Source organism: Pelobates fuscus, chromosome 12 (assembly GCF_036172605.1).
Source record: "Pelobates fuscus isolate aPelFus1 chromosome 12, aPelFus1.pri, whole genome shotgun sequence".
NCBI lineage: Eukaryota > Metazoa > Chordata > Amphibia > Anura > Pelobatidae > Pelobates > Pelobates fuscus.
In genome coordinates this window covers 52,212,573-52,227,313 of record NC_086328.1, presented here as the reverse complement: position 1 = coordinate 52,227,313, position 14,741 = coordinate 52,212,573, and the positions used below count along the sequence as shown (strand labels likewise).

Sequence of the window (14,741 nt, the reverse complement as noted above, 5' to 3'; positions counted from 1 at the left end):
ATCAGACCACTTTTTTTCCTATCCAGAAGTGTCTTGTCTTTTGTCGCAACCAGTGTTTGATATTCTACCAACATTAGCGAGACCGCATTATCTTATCTTCACTTATGGCCATACCAGTCTGAAAATGCCTGATCTCGTCAGATCTGGGAAGCCATCCAGACTCGGGCCTGGTTAGTACTTGTATGGGAGACCAACTAGGAACCTCAGGTGCCGTAAGCTTTTGTTCATTTCTTTTTTGCATTATGATGTCATAAACAGACCACTTTTTTCCCTATCCAGAAGCGTCTTGTCTTTTGTCGCAACCAGAGTTTGATATTCTATCAACATTAACGAGATCGCATTCTATTAATTTCACTTATGGCCTTACCAGTCTGAAAATGCCTGATCTCGTCAGATCTCGGAAGCCATCCAGACTCGGGCCTGGTTAGTTCTTGTATGGGAGACCAACTAGGAACCTCAGGTGCCGTAAGCTTTTGTTTATTTCTTTTTTGCATTAGGATGTCATAATCAGACCACTTTTTTCCCTATCCAGAAGCGTCTTGTCTTTTGTCGCAACCAGAGTTTGATATTCTACCAACATTAGCGAGATCGCATTCTCATAATTACCTTTACGGCCATACCAGTCTGAAAATGCCTGATCTCATCAGATCTTGGCAGCCATCCAGACTCGGGCCTGGTTAGTACTTGTATGGGAGACCAACTAGGAAACTCAGGTGCCGTAAGCTTTTGTTTATTTCTTTTTTGCATTATGATGTCATAATCAGACCATTTTTTCCCCTATCCAGAAGCGTCTTGTCTTTTGTCGCAACCAGAGTTTGATATTCTACCAACATTAGCGAGATTGCATTCTTTTAATTTCACTTAGGGCCATACCAGTCTGAAAATGTCAGATCTCTGAAGCCATCCAGACTCGGGCCTGGTTAGTTCTTGTATGGGAGACCAACTAGAAACCTCAGGTGCTGTAAACTTTTGTTTATTTCTTTTTTGCATTAGGATGTCATAATCAGACCACTTTTTTCCCTATCCAAAAGCGTCTTGTCTTTTGTCGCAACCAGTGTTTGATATTCTACCAACATTAGCGAGATCGCATTGTCTTAACTTCACTTATGGCCATACCAGTCTGAAAATGCCTGATCTTGGAAGCCATCCAGACTCGGGCCTGGTTAGTACTTGTATGGGAAATCAACTTGGAACCTCAGGTGCCGTAAGCTTTTGTTTATTTCTTTTTTGCATTATGATGTCATAATCAGACCACTTTTTTCCCTATCCAGAAGCGTCTTGTCTTTTGTCGCAACCAGAGTTTGATATTCTACCAACGTTAGCGAGATCGCATTCTCCTAATTTAATTTATGGACATAGCAGTCTGAAAATGCCTGATCTAGTCAAATCTCGGAAGCTATCCAGACTCGGGCCTGGTTAGTAATTGTATGGGAGACCAACTAGGAACCTCAGGTGTCGTATGCTTTTGTTTATTTCTTTTTTGCATTATGATGTCATAATCAGACCACTTTTTTTCCTATCCAGAAGTGTCTTGTCTTTTGTCGCAACCAGTGTTTGATATTCTACCAACATTAGCGAGACCGCATTATCTTAACTTCACTTATGGCCATACAAGTCTGAAAATGCCTGATCTCGTCAGATCTTGGAAGCCATCCAGACTCGGGCCTGGTTAGTACTTGTATGGGAGACCAACTAGGCAACTCAGGTGCCGTAAGCTTTTGTTTATTTCTTTTTTGCATTATGATGTCATAATCAGACCACTTTTTTCCCTATCCAGAAGCGTCTTGTCTTTTGTCGCAACCAGAGTTTGATATTCTACCAACATTAGCGAGATCGCATTCCCATAATTACACTTACGGCCATACCAGTCTGAAAATGCCTGATCTCGTCAGATCTTGGAAGCCATCCAGACTCGGGCCTGGTTAGTACTTGTATGGGAGACCAACTAGGAAACTCAGGTGCCGTAAGCTTTTGTTTATTTCTTTTTTGCATTATGATGTCATAATCAGACCATTTTTTCCCTATCCAGAAGCGTCTTGTCTTTTGTCGCAACCAGTGTTTGATATTCTACCAACATTAGCGAGATCGCATTATCTTAACTTCACTTATGGCCAAACCAGTCTGAAAATTCCTGATCTCGTCAGATCTTTGAAGCCATCCAGACTCGGGCCTGGTTAGTACTTGTATAGGAGACCAACTTGGAACCTCAGGTGCCGTAAGCTTTTGTTTATTTATTTTTTGCATTATGATGTCATAATCAGACCACTTTTTTCCCTATCCAGAAGCGTCTTGTCTTTTGTCGCAACCAGTGTTTGATATTCTACCAACATTAGCAGGATCGCATTCTCTTAATTTCAATTACGGCCATACCAGTCTGAAAATGCCTGATCTCGTCAGATCTCGGAAGCCATCCAGACTCGGGCTTGGTTAGTATTTGTATGGGAGACTAACTTGGTATCTCAGGTGCCGTAAGCTTTTGTTTATTTATTTTTTGCCTTATGATGTCATAATCAGACCACTTTTTTCCCTATCCAAAAGCGTCTTGTCTTTTGTCAAAACCAGTGTTTGATATTCTACCAACATTAGCGAGATCGCATTATCTTAACTTCACTTATGGCCAAACCAGTCTGAAAATGCCTGATCTCGTCAGATCTTTGAAGCCATCCAGACTCGGGCCTGGTTAGTACTTTTATGGGAGACCAACTAGGAACCTCAGGTGTTGTAAGCTTTTGTTTATTTCTTTGTTGCATTATGATGTCATAATCAGACCACTTTTTTCCCTATCCAGAAGCGTCTTGTCTTTTGTCGCAACTAGAGTTTGATATTCTACCAACATTAGTGAGATCGCATTCTCTTAATTTCACTTACGGCCATACCAGTCTAAAAATTTATGATCTCGTCAGATCTCGGAAGCCATCCAGACTCGGGCCTGGTTAGTACTTGTATGGGAGACCAACTAGGAACCTCAGGTGCCGTAAGCTTTTGTTTATTTATTTTTTGCATTATGATGTCATAATCAGACCACTTTTTTCCCTATCCAGAAGCGTCTTGTCTTTTGTCGCAACCAGTGTTTGATATTCTACCAACATTAGCGAGATCGCATTATCTTAACTTCACTTATGGCCAAACCAGTCTGAAAATGCCTGATCTCGTCAGATCTTTGAATCAATCCAGACTGGGGCCTGGTTAGTACTTGTATGGGAGACCAACTTGGAACCTCAGGTGCCGTAAGCTTTTGTTTATTTATTTTTTGCATTATGATGTCATAATCAGACCAATTTTTTCCCTATCCAGAAGCGTCTTGTCTTTTGTCGCAACCAGAGTTTGATATTCTACCAACATTAGCGAGATCGCATTCTCTTAATTTCACTTATGGCCATACCAGTCTAAAAATGCCTGATCTCATTAGCTCTCGAAAGCCATCCAGACTCGGGCCTGGTTCGTACTTGTATGGGAGACCAACTAGGAACCGCAGGTGCAGTAAGCTTTTGTTTATTTCTTTTTTGCATTATGATGTCATAATCAGACCACTTTTTTCCCTATCCAGAAGCGTCTTGTCTTTTGTCGCAACCAGAGTTTGATATTCTACCAACATTAGCGAGATTGCATTCTTTTAATTTCACTTAGGGCCATACCAGTCTGAAAATGTCAGATCTCTGAAGCCATCCAGACTCGGGCCTGGTTAGTACTTGTATGGGAGACCAACTAGAAACCTCAGGTGCCGTAAGCTTTTGTTTATTTCTTTTTTGCATTATGATGTCATAATCAGACCATTTTTTCCCTATCCAGAAGCGTCTTGTCTTTTGTCGCAACCAGTGTTTGATATTCTACCAACATGAGCGAGATCGCATTCTCTTAATTTCACTTACGGCTATACCAGTCTGAAAATGCCAGATCTCGGAAGCCATCCAGACTCAGGCCTGGTTAGTTCTTGTATGGGAGACCAACTATGAACCTCAGGTGCTGTAAACTTTTGTTTATTTCTTTTTTGCATTAGGATGTCATAATCAGACCACTTTTTTCCCTATCCAGAAGCGTCTTGTCTTTTGTCGCAACCAGTGTTTGATATTCTACCAACATTAGCGAGATCGCATTATCTTAACTTCACTTATGGCCATACCAGTCTGAAAATGCCTGATCTTGGAAGCCATCCAGACTCGGGCCTGGTTAGTACTTGTATAGGAAATCAACTTGGAACCTCAGGTGCCGTAAGCTTTTGTTTATTTCTTTTTTGCATTATGATGTCATAATCAGACCACTTTTTTCCCTATCCAGAAGCGTCTTGTCTTTTGTCGCAACCAGAGTTTGATATTCTACCAACATTAGCGAGATCGCATTCTCTTAATTTTACTTAGGACATACCAGTCTGAAAATGCCTGATCTAGTCAGATCTCGGAAGCTATCCAGACTCGGGCCTGGTTAGTACTTGTATGGGAGACCAACTTGGAACCTCAGGTGTCGTATGCTTTTGTTTTTTGCATTATTATGTCATAATCAGACCACTTTTTTCCCTATCCAGAAGCGTCTTGTCTTTTGTCGCAACCAGAGTTTGATATTCTACCAACATTAGCGAGATTGCATTCTTTTAATTTCACTTAGGGCCATACCAGTCTGAAAATGTCAGATCTCTGAAGCCATCCAGACTCGGGCCTGGTTAGTACTTGTATGGGAGACCAACTAGGAACCTCAGGTGCCGTAAGCTTTTGTTTATTTCTTTTTTGCATTAGGATGTCATAATCAGACCACTTTTTTCCCTATCCAAAAGCGTCTTGTCTTTTGTCGCAAGCAGTGTTTGATATTCTACCAACATTAGCGAGATCGCATTATCTTAACTTCACTTATGGCCAAACCAGTCTGAAAATTCCTGATCTCGTCAGATCTTTGAAGCCATCCAGACTCGGGCCTGGTTAGTACTTGTATGGGAGACCAACTTGGAACCTCAGGTGCCGTAAGCTTTTGTTTATTTATTTTTTGCATTATGATGTCATAATCAGACCACTTTTTTCCCTATCCAGAAGCGTCTTGCCTTTTGTCGCAACCAGAGTTTGATATTCTACCAACATTAGCGAGATCGCATTCTATTAATTTCACTTAGGGCCATACCAGTCTGAAAATGTCAGATCTCTGATGCCATCCAGACTCGGGCCTGGTTAGTACTTGTTTGGGAGACCAACTTGAAACCTCAGGTGCCGTAAGCTTTTGTTTATTTCTTTTTTGCATTATGATGTCATAATCAGACCACTTTTTTCCCTATCCAGAAGCGTCTTGTCTTTTGTCGCAACCAGAGTTTGATATTCTACCAACGTTAGCGAGATCGCATTCTCCTAATTTAATTTATGGACATAGCAGTCTGAAAATGCCTGATCTAGTCAAATCTCGAAAGCTATCCAGACTCGGGCCTGGTTAGTAATTGTATGGGAGACCAACTAGGAACCTCAGGTGTCGTATGCTTTTGTTTATTTCTTTTTTGCATTATGATGTCATAATCAGACCACTTTTTTTCCTATCCAGAAGTGTCTTGTCTTTTGTCGCAACCAGTGTTTGATATTCTACCAACATTAGCGAGACCGCATTATCTTAACTTCACTTATGGCCATACAAGTCTGAAAATGCCTGATCTCGTCAGATCTTGGAAGCCATCCAGACTCGGGCCTGGTTAGTACTTGTATGGGAGACCAACTAGGCAACTCAGGTGCCGTAAGCTTTTGTTTATTTCTTTTTTGCATTATGATGTCATAATCAGACCACTTTTTTCCCTATCCAGAAGCGTCTTGTCTTTTGTCGCAACCAGAGTTTGATATTCTACCAACATTAGCGAGATCGCATTCCCATAATTACACTTACGGCCATACCAGTCTGAAAATGCCTGATCTCGTCAGATCTTGGAAGCCATCCAGACTCGGGCCTGGTTAGTACTTGTATGGGAGACCAACTAGGAAACTCAGGTGCCGTAAGCTTTTGTTTATTTCTTTTTTGCATTATGATGTCATAATCAGACCATTTTTTCCCTATCCAGAAGCGTCTTGTCTTTTGTCGCAACCAGTGTTTGATATTCTACCAACATTAGCGAGATCGCATTATCTTAACTTCACTTATGGCCAAACCAGTCTGAAAATTCCTGATCTCGTCAGATCTTTGAAGCCATCCAGACTCGGGCCTGGTTAGTACTTGTATGGGAGACCAACTTGGAACCTCAGGTGCCGTAAGCTTTTGTTTATTTATTTTTTGCATTATGATGTCATAATCAGACCACTTTTTTCCCTATCCAGAAGCGTCTTGTCTTTTGTCGCAACCAGTGTTTGATATTCTACCAACATTAGCGGGATCGCATTCTCTTAATTTCAATTACAGCCATACCAGTCTGAAAATGCCTGATCTCGTCAGATCTCGGAAGCCATCCAGACTCGGGCTTGGTTAGTATTTGTATGGGAGACTAACTTGGTATCTCAGGTGCCGTAAGCTTTTGTTTATTTATTTTTTGCATTATGATGTCATAATCAGACCACTTTTTTCCCTATCCAAAAGCGTCTTGTCTTTTGTCAAAACCAGTGTTTGATATTCTACCAACATTAGCGAGATCGCATTATCTTAACTTCACTTATGGCCAAACCAGTCTGAAAATGCCTGATCTCGTCAGATCTTTGAAGCCATCCAGACTCGGGCCTGGTTAGTACTTTTATGGGAGACCAACTAGGAACCTCAGGTGTTGTAAGCTTTTGTTTATTTCTTTGTTGCATTATGATGTCATAATCAGACCACTTTTTTCCCTATCTAGAAGCGTCTTGTCTTTTGTCGCAACTAGAGTTTGATATTCTACCAACATTAGTGAGATCGCATTCTCTTAATTTCACTTACGGCCATACCAGTCTAAAAATTTATGATCTCGTCAGATCTCGGAACCCATCCAGACTCGGGCCTGGTTAGTACTTGTATGGGAGACCAACTAGGAACCTCAGGTGCCGTAAGCTTTTGTTTATTTATTTTTTGCATTATGATGTCATAATCAGACCACTTTTTGCCCTATCCAGAAGCGTCTTGTCTTTTGTCGCAACCAGTGTTTGATATTCTACCAACATTAGCGAGATCGCATTATCTTAACTTCACTTATGGCCAAACCAGTCTGAAAATGCCTGATCTCGTCAGATCTTTGAAGCCATCCAGACTGGGGCCTGGTTAGTACTTGTATGGGAGACCAACTTGGAACCTCAGGTGCCGTAAGCTTTTGTTTATTTATTTTTTGCATTATGATGTCATAATCAGACCAATTTTTTCCCTATCCAGAAGCGTCTTGTCTTTTGTCGCAACCAGAGTTTGATATTCTACCAACATTAGCGAGATCGCATTCTCATAATTACCTTTACGGCCATACCAGTCTGAAAATGCCTGATCTCATCAGATCTTGGCAGCCATCCAGACTCGGGCCTGGTTAGTACTTGTATGGGAGACCAACTAGGAAACTCAGGTGCCGTAAGCTTTTGTTTATTTCTTTTTTGCATTATGATGTCATAATCAGACCATTTTTTCCCCTATCCAGAAGCGTCTTGTCTTTTGTCGCAACCAGAGTTTGATATTCTACCAACATTAGCGAGATTGCATTCTTTTAATTTCACTTAGGGCCATACCAGTCTGAAAATGTCAGATCTCTGAAGCCATCCACACTCGGGCCTGGTTAGTACTTGTATGGGAGACCAACTAGAAACCTCAGCTGCCGTAAGCTTTTGTTTATTTATTTTTTGCATTATGATGTCATAATCAGACCATTTTTTCCCTATCCAGAAGCGTCTTGTCTTTTGTCGCAACCAGTGTTTGATATTCTACCAACATGAGCGAGATCGCATTCTCTTAATTTCACTTACGGCTATACCAGTCTGAAAATGCCTGATCTCGTCAGATCTCGGAAACCATCCAGACTCGGGCCTGGTTAGTTCTTGTATGGGAGACCAACTAGAAACCTCAGGTGCTGTAAACTTTTGTTTATTTCTTTTTTGCATTAGGATGTCATAATCAGACCACTTTTTTCCCTATCCAAAAGCGTCTTGTCTTTTGTCGCAACCAGTGTTTGATATTCTACCAACATTAGCGAGATCGCATTGTCTTAACTTCACTTATGGCCATACCAGTCTGAAAATGCCTGATCTTGGAAGCCATCCAGACTCGGGCCTGGTTAGTACTTGTATGGGAAATCAACTTGGAACCTCAGGTGCCGTAAGCTTTTGTTTATTTCTTTTTTGCATTATGATGTCATAATCAGACCACTTTTTTCCCTATCCAGAAGCGTCTTGTCTTTTGTCGCAACCAGAGTTTGATATTCTACCAACGTTAGCGAGATCGCATTCTCCTAATTTAATTTATGGACATAGCAGTCTGAAAATGCCTGATATAGTCAAATCACGGAAGCTATCCAGACTCGGGCCTGGTTAGTAATTGTATGGGAGACCAACTAGGAACCTCAGGTGTCGTATGCTTTTGTTTATTTCTTTTTTGCATTATGATGTCATAATCAGACCACTTTTTTTCCTATCCAGAAGTGTCTTGTCTTTTGTCGCAACCAGTGTTTGATATTCTACCAACATTAGCGAGACCGCATTATCTTAACTTCACTTATGGCCATACAAGTCTGAAAATGCCTGATCTCGTCAGATCTTGGAAGCCATCCAGACTCGGGCCTGGTTAGTACTTGTATGGGAGACCAACTAGGCAACTCAGGTGCCGTAAGCTTTTGTTTATTTCTTTTTTGCATTATGATGTCATAATCAGACCACTTTTTTCCCTATCCAGAAGCGTCTTGTCTTTTGTCGCAACCAGAGTTTGATATTCTACCAACATTAGCGAAATCGCATTCCCATAATTACACTTACGGCCATACCAGTCTGAAAATGCCTGATCTCGTCAGATCTTGGAAGCCATCCAGACTCGGGCCTGGTTAGTACTTGTATGGGAGACCAACTAGGAAACTCAGGTGCCGTAAGCTTTTGTTTATTTCTTTTTTGCATTATGATGTCATAATCAGACCATTTTTTCCCTATCCAGAAGCGTCTTGTCTTTTGTCGCAACCAGTGTTTGATATTCTACCAACATTAGCGAGATCGCATTATCTTAACTTCACTTATGGCCAAACCAGTCTGAAAATTCCTGATCTCGTCAGATCTTTGAAGCCATCCAGACTCGGGCCTGGTTAGTACTTGTATGGGAGACCAACTTGGAACCTCAGGTGCCGTAAGCTTTTGTTTATTTATTTTTTGCATTATGATGTCATAATCAGACCACTTTTTTCCCTATCCAGAAGCGTCTTGTCTTTTGTCGCAACCAGTGTTTGATATTCTACCAACATTAGCGGGATCGCATTCTCTTAATTTCAATTACGGCCATACCAGTCTGAAAATGCCTGATCTCGTCAGATCTCGGAAGCCATCCAGACTCGGGCTTGGTTAGTATTTGTATGGGAGACTAACTTGGTATCTCAGGTGCCGTAAGCTTTTGTTTATTTATTTTTTGCATTATGATGTCATAATCAGACCACTTTTTTCCCTATCCAAAAGCGTCTTGTCTTTTGTCAAAACCAGTGTTTGATATTCTACCAACATTAGCGAGATCGCATTATCTTAACTTCACTTATGGCCAAACCAGTCTGAAAATGCCTGATCTCGTCAGATCTTTGAAGCCATCCAGACTGGGGCCTGGTTAGTACTTGTATGGGAGACCAACTTGGAACCTCAGGTGCCGTAAGCTTTTGTTTATTTATTTTTTGCATTATGATGTCATAATCAGACCAATTTTTTCCCTATCCAGAAGCGTCTTGTCTTTTGTCGCAACCAGAGTTTGATATTCTACCAACATTAGCGAGATCGCATTCTCTTAATTTCACTTATGGCCATACCAGTCTAAAAATGCCTGATCTCATTAGCTCTCGAAAGCCATCCAGACTCGGGCCTGGTTCGTACTTGTATGGGAGACCAACTAGGAACCGCAGGTGCAGTAAGCTTTTGTTTATTTCTTTTTTGCATTATGATGTCATAATCAGACCACTTTTTTCCCTATCCAGAAGCGTCTTGTCTTTTGTCGCAACTAGAGTTTGATATTCTACCAACATTAGCGAGATCGCATTATCTTAACTTCACTTATGGCCAAACCAGTCTGAAAATGCCTGATCTCGTCAGATCTTTGAAGCCATCCAGACTCGGGCCTGGTTAGTACTTTTATGGGAGACCAACTAGGAACCTCAGGTGTTGTAAGCTTTTGTTTATTTCTTTGTTGCATTATGATGTCATAATCAGACCACTTTTTTCCCTATCCAGAAGCGTCTTGTATTTTGTCGCAACTAGAGTTTGATATTCTACCAACATTAGTGAGATCGCATTCTCTTAATTTCACTTACGGCCATACCAGTCTAAAAATTTATGATCTCGTCAGATCTCGGAAGCCATCCAGACTCGGGCCTGGTTAGTACTTGTATGGGAGACCAACTAGGAACCTCAGGTGCCGTAAGCTTTTGTTTATTTATTTTTTGCATTATGATGTCATAATCAGACCACTTTTTTCCCTATCCAGAAGCGTCTTGTCTTTTGTCGCAACCAGTGTTTGATATTCTACCAACATTAGCGAGATCGCATTATCTTAACTTCACTTATGGCCAAACCAGTCTGAAAATGCCTGATCTCGTCAGATCTTTGAAGCCATCCAGACTGGGGCCTGGTTAGTACTTGTATGGGAGACCAACTTGGAACCTCAGGTGCCGTAAGCTTTTGTTTATTTATTTTTTGCATTATGATGTCATAATCAGACCAATTTTTTCCCTATCCAGAAGCGTCTTGTCTTTTGTCGCAACCAGAGTTTGATATTCTACCAACATTAGCGAGATCGCATTCTCTTAATTTCACTTATGGCCATACCAGTCTAAAAATGCCTGATCTCATTAGCTCTCGAAAGCCATCCAGACTTGGGCCTGGTTCGTACTTGTATGGGAGACCAACTAGGAACCGCATGTGCAGTAAGCTTTTGTTTATTTCTTTTTTGCATTATGATGTCATAATCAGACCACTTTTTTCCCTATCCAGAAGCGTCTTGTCTTTTGTCGCAACCAGAGTTTGATATTCTACCAACATTAGCGAGATTGCATTCTTTTAATTTCACTTAGGGCCATACCAGTCTGAAAATGTCAGATCTCTGAAGCCATCCAGACTCGGGCCTGGTTAGTACTTGTATGGGAGACCAACTAGAAACCTCAGGTGCCGTAAGCTTTTGTTTATTTCTTTTTTGCATTATGATGTCATAATCAGACCATTTTTTCCCTATCCAGAAGCGTCTTGTCTTTTGTCGCAACCAGTGTTTGATATTCTACCAACATGAGCGAGATCGCATTCTCTTAATTTCACTTACGGCTATACCAGTCTGAAAATGCCTGATCTCGTCAGATCTCGGAAGCCATCCAGACTCAGGCCTGGTTAGTTCTTGTATAGGAGACCAACTAGAAACCTCAGGTGCCGTAAGCTTTTGTTTATTTCTTTTTTGCATTATGATGTCATAATCAGACCATTTTTTCCCTATCCAGAAGCGTCTTGTCTTTTGTCGCAACCAGTGTTTGATATTCTACCAACATTAGCGAGATCGCATTGTCTTAACTTCACTTATGGCCATACCAGTCTGAAAATGCCTGATCTTGGAAGCCATCCAGACTCGGGCCTGGTTAGTACTTGTATGGGAAATCAACTTGGAACCTCAGGTGCCGTAAGCTTTTATTTATTTCTTTTTTGCATTATGATGTCATAATCAGACCACTTTTTTCCCTATCCAGAAGCGTCTTGTCTTTTGTCGCAACCAGAGTTTGATATTCTACCAACGTTAGCGAGATCGCATTCTCCTAATTTAATTTATGGACATAGCAGTCTGAAAATGCCTGATCTAGTCAAATCTCGGAAGCTATCCAGACTCGGGCCTGGTTAGTAATTGTATGGGAGACCAACTAGGAACCTCAGGTGTCGTATGCTTTTGTTTATTTCTTTTTTGCATTATGATGTCATAATCAGACCACTTTTTTTCCTATCCAGAAGTGTCTTGTCTTTTGTCGCAACCAGTGTTTGATATTCTACCAACATTAGCGAGACCGCATTATCTTAACTTCACTTATGGCCATACAAGTCTGAAAATGCCTGATCTCGTCAGATCTTGGAAGCCATCCAGACTCGGGCCTGGTTAGTACTTGTATGGGAGACCAACTAGGCAACTCAGGTGCCGTAAGCTTTTGTTTATTTCTTTTTTGCATTATGATGTCATAATCAGACCACTTTTTTCCCTATCCAGAAGCGTCTTGTCTTTTGTCGCAACCAGAGTTTGATATTCTACCAACATTAGCGAGATCGCATTCCCATAATTACACTTACGGCCATACCAGTCTGAAAATGCCTGATCTCGTCAGATCTTGGAAGCCATCCAGACTCGGGCCTGGTTAGTACTTGTATGGGAGACAACTAGGAAACTCAGGTGCCGTAAGCTTTTGTTTATTTCTTTTTTGCATTATGATGTCATAATCATACCAATTTTTTCCCTATCCAGAAGCGTCTTGTCTTTTGTCGCAACCAGAGTTTGATATTCTACCAACATTAGCGAGATCGCATTCTCTTAATTTCACTTATGGCCATACCAGTCTAAAAATGCCTGATCTCATTAGCTCTCGAAAGCCATCCAGACTCGGGCCTGGTTCGTACTTGTATGGGATACCAACTAGGAACCGCAGGTGCAGTAAGCTTTTGTTTATTTCTTTTTTGCATTATGATGTCATAATCAGACCACTTTTTTCCCTATCCAGAAGCGTCTTGTCTTTTGTCGCAACCAGAGTTTGATATTCTACCAACATTAGCGAGATTGCATTCTTTTAATTTCACTTAGGGCCATACCAGTCTGAAAATGTCAGATCTCTGAAGCCATCCAGACTCGGGCCTGGTTAGTACTTGTATGGGAGACCAACTAGAAACCTCAGGTGCCGTAAGCTTTTGTTTATTTCTTTTTTGCATTATGATGTCATAATCAGACCATTTTTTCCCTATCCAGAAGCGTCTTGTCTTTTGTCGCAACCAGTGTTTGATATTCTACCAACATTAGCGAGACCGCATTATCTTATCTTCACTTATGGCCATACCAGTCTGAAAATGCCTGATCTCGTCAGATCTCGGAAGCCATCCAGACTCAGGCCTGGTTAGTTCTTGTATGGGAGACCAACTATGAACCTCAGGTGCTGTAAACTTTTGTTTATTTCTTTTTTGCATTAGGATGTCATAATCAGACCATTTTTTCCCTATCCAGAAGCGTCTTGTCTTTTGTCGCAACCAGTGTTTGATATTCTACCAACATGAGCGAGATCGCATTCTCTTAATTTCACTTACGGCTATACCAGTCTGAAAATGCCTGATCTCGTCAGATCTCGGAAGCCATCCAGACTCAGGCCTGGTTAGTTCTTGTATGGGAGACCAACTATGAACCTCAGGTGCTGTAAACTTTTGTTTATTTCTTTTTTGCATTAGGATGTCATAATCAGACCACTTTTTTCCCTATCCAGAAGCGTCTTGTCTTTTGTCGCAACCAGTGTTTGATATTCTACCAACATTAGCGAGATCGCATTATCTTAACTTCACTTATGGCCATACCAGTCTGAAAATGCCTGATCTTGGAAGCCATCCAGACTCGGGCCTGGTTAGTACTTGTATGGGAAATCAACTTGGAACCTCAGGTGCCGTAAGCTTTTGTTTATTTCTTTTTTGCATTATGATGTCATAATCAGACCACTTTTTTCCCTATCCAGAAGCGTCTTGTCTTTTGTCGCAACCAGAGTTTGATATTCTACCAACATTAGCGAGATCGCATTCTCTTAATTTTACTTAGGACATACCAGTCTGAAAATGCCTGATCTAGTCAGATCTCGGAAGCTATCCAGACTCGGGCCTGGTTAGTACTTGTATGGGAGACCAACTTGGAACCTCAGGTGTCGTATGCTTTTGTTTATTTCTTTTTTGCATTATGATGTCATAATCAGACCACTTTTTTCCCTATCCAGAAGCGTCTTGTCTTTTGTCACAACCAGAGTTTGATATTCTACCAACATTAGCGAGATCGCATTCTCTTAATTTCACTTACGGCCATACCAGTCTAAAAATGTATGATCTCGTCAGATCTCGGAAGCCATCCAGACTCGGGCCTGGTTAGTACTTGTATGGGAGACCAACTAGGAACCTCATGTGCCGTAAGCATTTGTTTTTTGCATTATTATGTCATAATCAGACCACTTTTTTCCCTATCCAGAAGCGTCTTGTCTTTTGTCGCAACCAGAGTTTGATATTCTACCAACATTAGCGAGATTGCATTCTTTTAATTTCACTTATGGCCACTTAAGATCTCGGAAGCCATCCAGACTCGGGCTTGGTTAGTACTTGTATGGGAGACCAACTAGGAACCTCAGGTGGCGTAAGCTTTTGTTTATTTCTTTTTTGCATTAGGATGTCATAATCAGACCACTTTTTTTCCTATCCAGAAGTGTCTTGTCTTTTGTCGCAACCAGTGTTTGATATTCTACCAACATTAGCGAGATCGCTTTATCTTAACTTCACTTATGGCCATACCAGTCTGAAAATGCCTGATCTGGTCAGATCTTGGAAGCCATCCAGACTCGGGCCTGGTTAGTACTTGTATGGGAGACTAACTAGGAACCTCAGGTGCTGTAAGCTTTTGTTTATTTCTTTTTTGCATTATGATGT

General features: G+C 41.1%; 32 pseudogenes; all 32 read left to right on the top strand.

Moving 5' to 3' along the window:
• Positions 1-100: 100 nt before the first annotated feature.
• LOC134579844 (5S ribosomal RNA) lies at positions 101-219 on the top strand (annotated as a pseudogene).
• A 134-nt stretch (positions 220-353) lies between these two features.
• LOC134579856 (5S ribosomal RNA) lies at positions 354-472 on the top strand (annotated as a pseudogene).
• Positions 473-606: 134 nt separating this feature from the next.
• LOC134579670 (5S ribosomal RNA) lies at positions 607-725 on the top strand (annotated as a pseudogene).
• Positions 726-1,598: 873 nt separating this feature from the next.
• On the top strand, positions 1,599-1,717 carry LOC134580165 (5S ribosomal RNA; annotated as a pseudogene).
• Positions 1,718-1,851: 134 nt separating this feature from the next.
• LOC134580132 (5S ribosomal RNA) lies at positions 1,852-1,970 on the top strand (annotated as a pseudogene).
• A 133-nt stretch (positions 1,971-2,103) lies between these two features.
• LOC134580104 (5S ribosomal RNA) lies at positions 2,104-2,222 on the top strand (annotated as a pseudogene).
• A 134-nt stretch (positions 2,223-2,356) lies between these two features.
• On the top strand, positions 2,357-2,475 carry LOC134580189 (5S ribosomal RNA; annotated as a pseudogene).
• Positions 2,476-2,609: 134 nt separating this feature from the next.
• On the top strand, positions 2,610-2,728 carry LOC134580059 (5S ribosomal RNA; annotated as a pseudogene).
• Positions 2,729-2,862: 134 nt separating this feature from the next.
• Positions 2,863-2,981, top strand: LOC134579981 (5S ribosomal RNA; annotated as a pseudogene).
• Positions 2,982-3,115: 134 nt separating this feature from the next.
• Positions 3,116-3,234, top strand: LOC134580038 (5S ribosomal RNA; annotated as a pseudogene).
• Positions 3,235-4,836: 1,602 nt separating this feature from the next.
• LOC134579878 (5S ribosomal RNA) lies at positions 4,837-4,955 on the top strand (annotated as a pseudogene).
• A 630-nt stretch (positions 4,956-5,585) lies between these two features.
• On the top strand, positions 5,586-5,704 carry LOC134580164 (5S ribosomal RNA; annotated as a pseudogene).
• A 134-nt stretch (positions 5,705-5,838) lies between these two features.
• On the top strand, positions 5,839-5,957 carry LOC134580120 (5S ribosomal RNA; annotated as a pseudogene).
• A 133-nt stretch (positions 5,958-6,090) lies between these two features.
• On the top strand, positions 6,091-6,209 carry LOC134579877 (5S ribosomal RNA; annotated as a pseudogene).
• Positions 6,210-6,596: 387 nt separating this feature from the next.
• Positions 6,597-6,715, top strand: LOC134580057 (5S ribosomal RNA; annotated as a pseudogene).
• A 134-nt stretch (positions 6,716-6,849) lies between these two features.
• Positions 6,850-6,968, top strand: LOC134580154 (5S ribosomal RNA; annotated as a pseudogene).
• Positions 6,969-7,102: 134 nt separating this feature from the next.
• Positions 7,103-7,221, top strand: LOC134579918 (5S ribosomal RNA; annotated as a pseudogene).
• Positions 7,222-7,355: 134 nt separating this feature from the next.
• On the top strand, positions 7,356-7,474 carry LOC134579669 (5S ribosomal RNA; annotated as a pseudogene).
• A 376-nt stretch (positions 7,475-7,850) lies between these two features.
• On the top strand, positions 7,851-7,969 carry LOC134580116 (5S ribosomal RNA; annotated as a pseudogene).
• A 630-nt stretch (positions 7,970-8,599) lies between these two features.
• Positions 8,600-8,718, top strand: LOC134580163 (5S ribosomal RNA; annotated as a pseudogene).
• A 134-nt stretch (positions 8,719-8,852) lies between these two features.
• On the top strand, positions 8,853-8,971 carry LOC134580108 (5S ribosomal RNA; annotated as a pseudogene).
• A 133-nt stretch (positions 8,972-9,104) lies between these two features.
• Positions 9,105-9,223, top strand: LOC134579876 (5S ribosomal RNA; annotated as a pseudogene).
• A 134-nt stretch (positions 9,224-9,357) lies between these two features.
• On the top strand, positions 9,358-9,476 carry LOC134580188 (5S ribosomal RNA; annotated as a pseudogene).
• Positions 9,477-9,610: 134 nt separating this feature from the next.
• Positions 9,611-9,729, top strand: LOC134579916 (5S ribosomal RNA; annotated as a pseudogene).
• A 387-nt stretch (positions 9,730-10,116) lies between these two features.
• Positions 10,117-10,235, top strand: LOC134580056 (5S ribosomal RNA; annotated as a pseudogene).
• A 134-nt stretch (positions 10,236-10,369) lies between these two features.
• LOC134579980 (5S ribosomal RNA) lies at positions 10,370-10,488 on the top strand (annotated as a pseudogene).
• A 134-nt stretch (positions 10,489-10,622) lies between these two features.
• On the top strand, positions 10,623-10,741 carry LOC134579915 (5S ribosomal RNA; annotated as a pseudogene).
• A 1,377-nt stretch (positions 10,742-12,118) lies between these two features.
• On the top strand, positions 12,119-12,237 carry LOC134580162 (5S ribosomal RNA; annotated as a pseudogene).
• A 134-nt stretch (positions 12,238-12,371) lies between these two features.
• On the top strand, positions 12,372-12,489 carry LOC134579965 (5S ribosomal RNA; annotated as a pseudogene).
• A 629-nt stretch (positions 12,490-13,118) lies between these two features.
• On the top strand, positions 13,119-13,237 carry LOC134579594 (5S ribosomal RNA; annotated as a pseudogene).
• A 133-nt stretch (positions 13,238-13,370) lies between these two features.
• On the top strand, positions 13,371-13,489 carry LOC134579602 (5S ribosomal RNA; annotated as a pseudogene).
• Positions 13,490-14,592: 1,103 nt separating this feature from the next.
• On the top strand, positions 14,593-14,711 carry LOC134580110 (5S ribosomal RNA; annotated as a pseudogene).
• Positions 14,712-14,741: the final 30 nt, after the last annotated feature.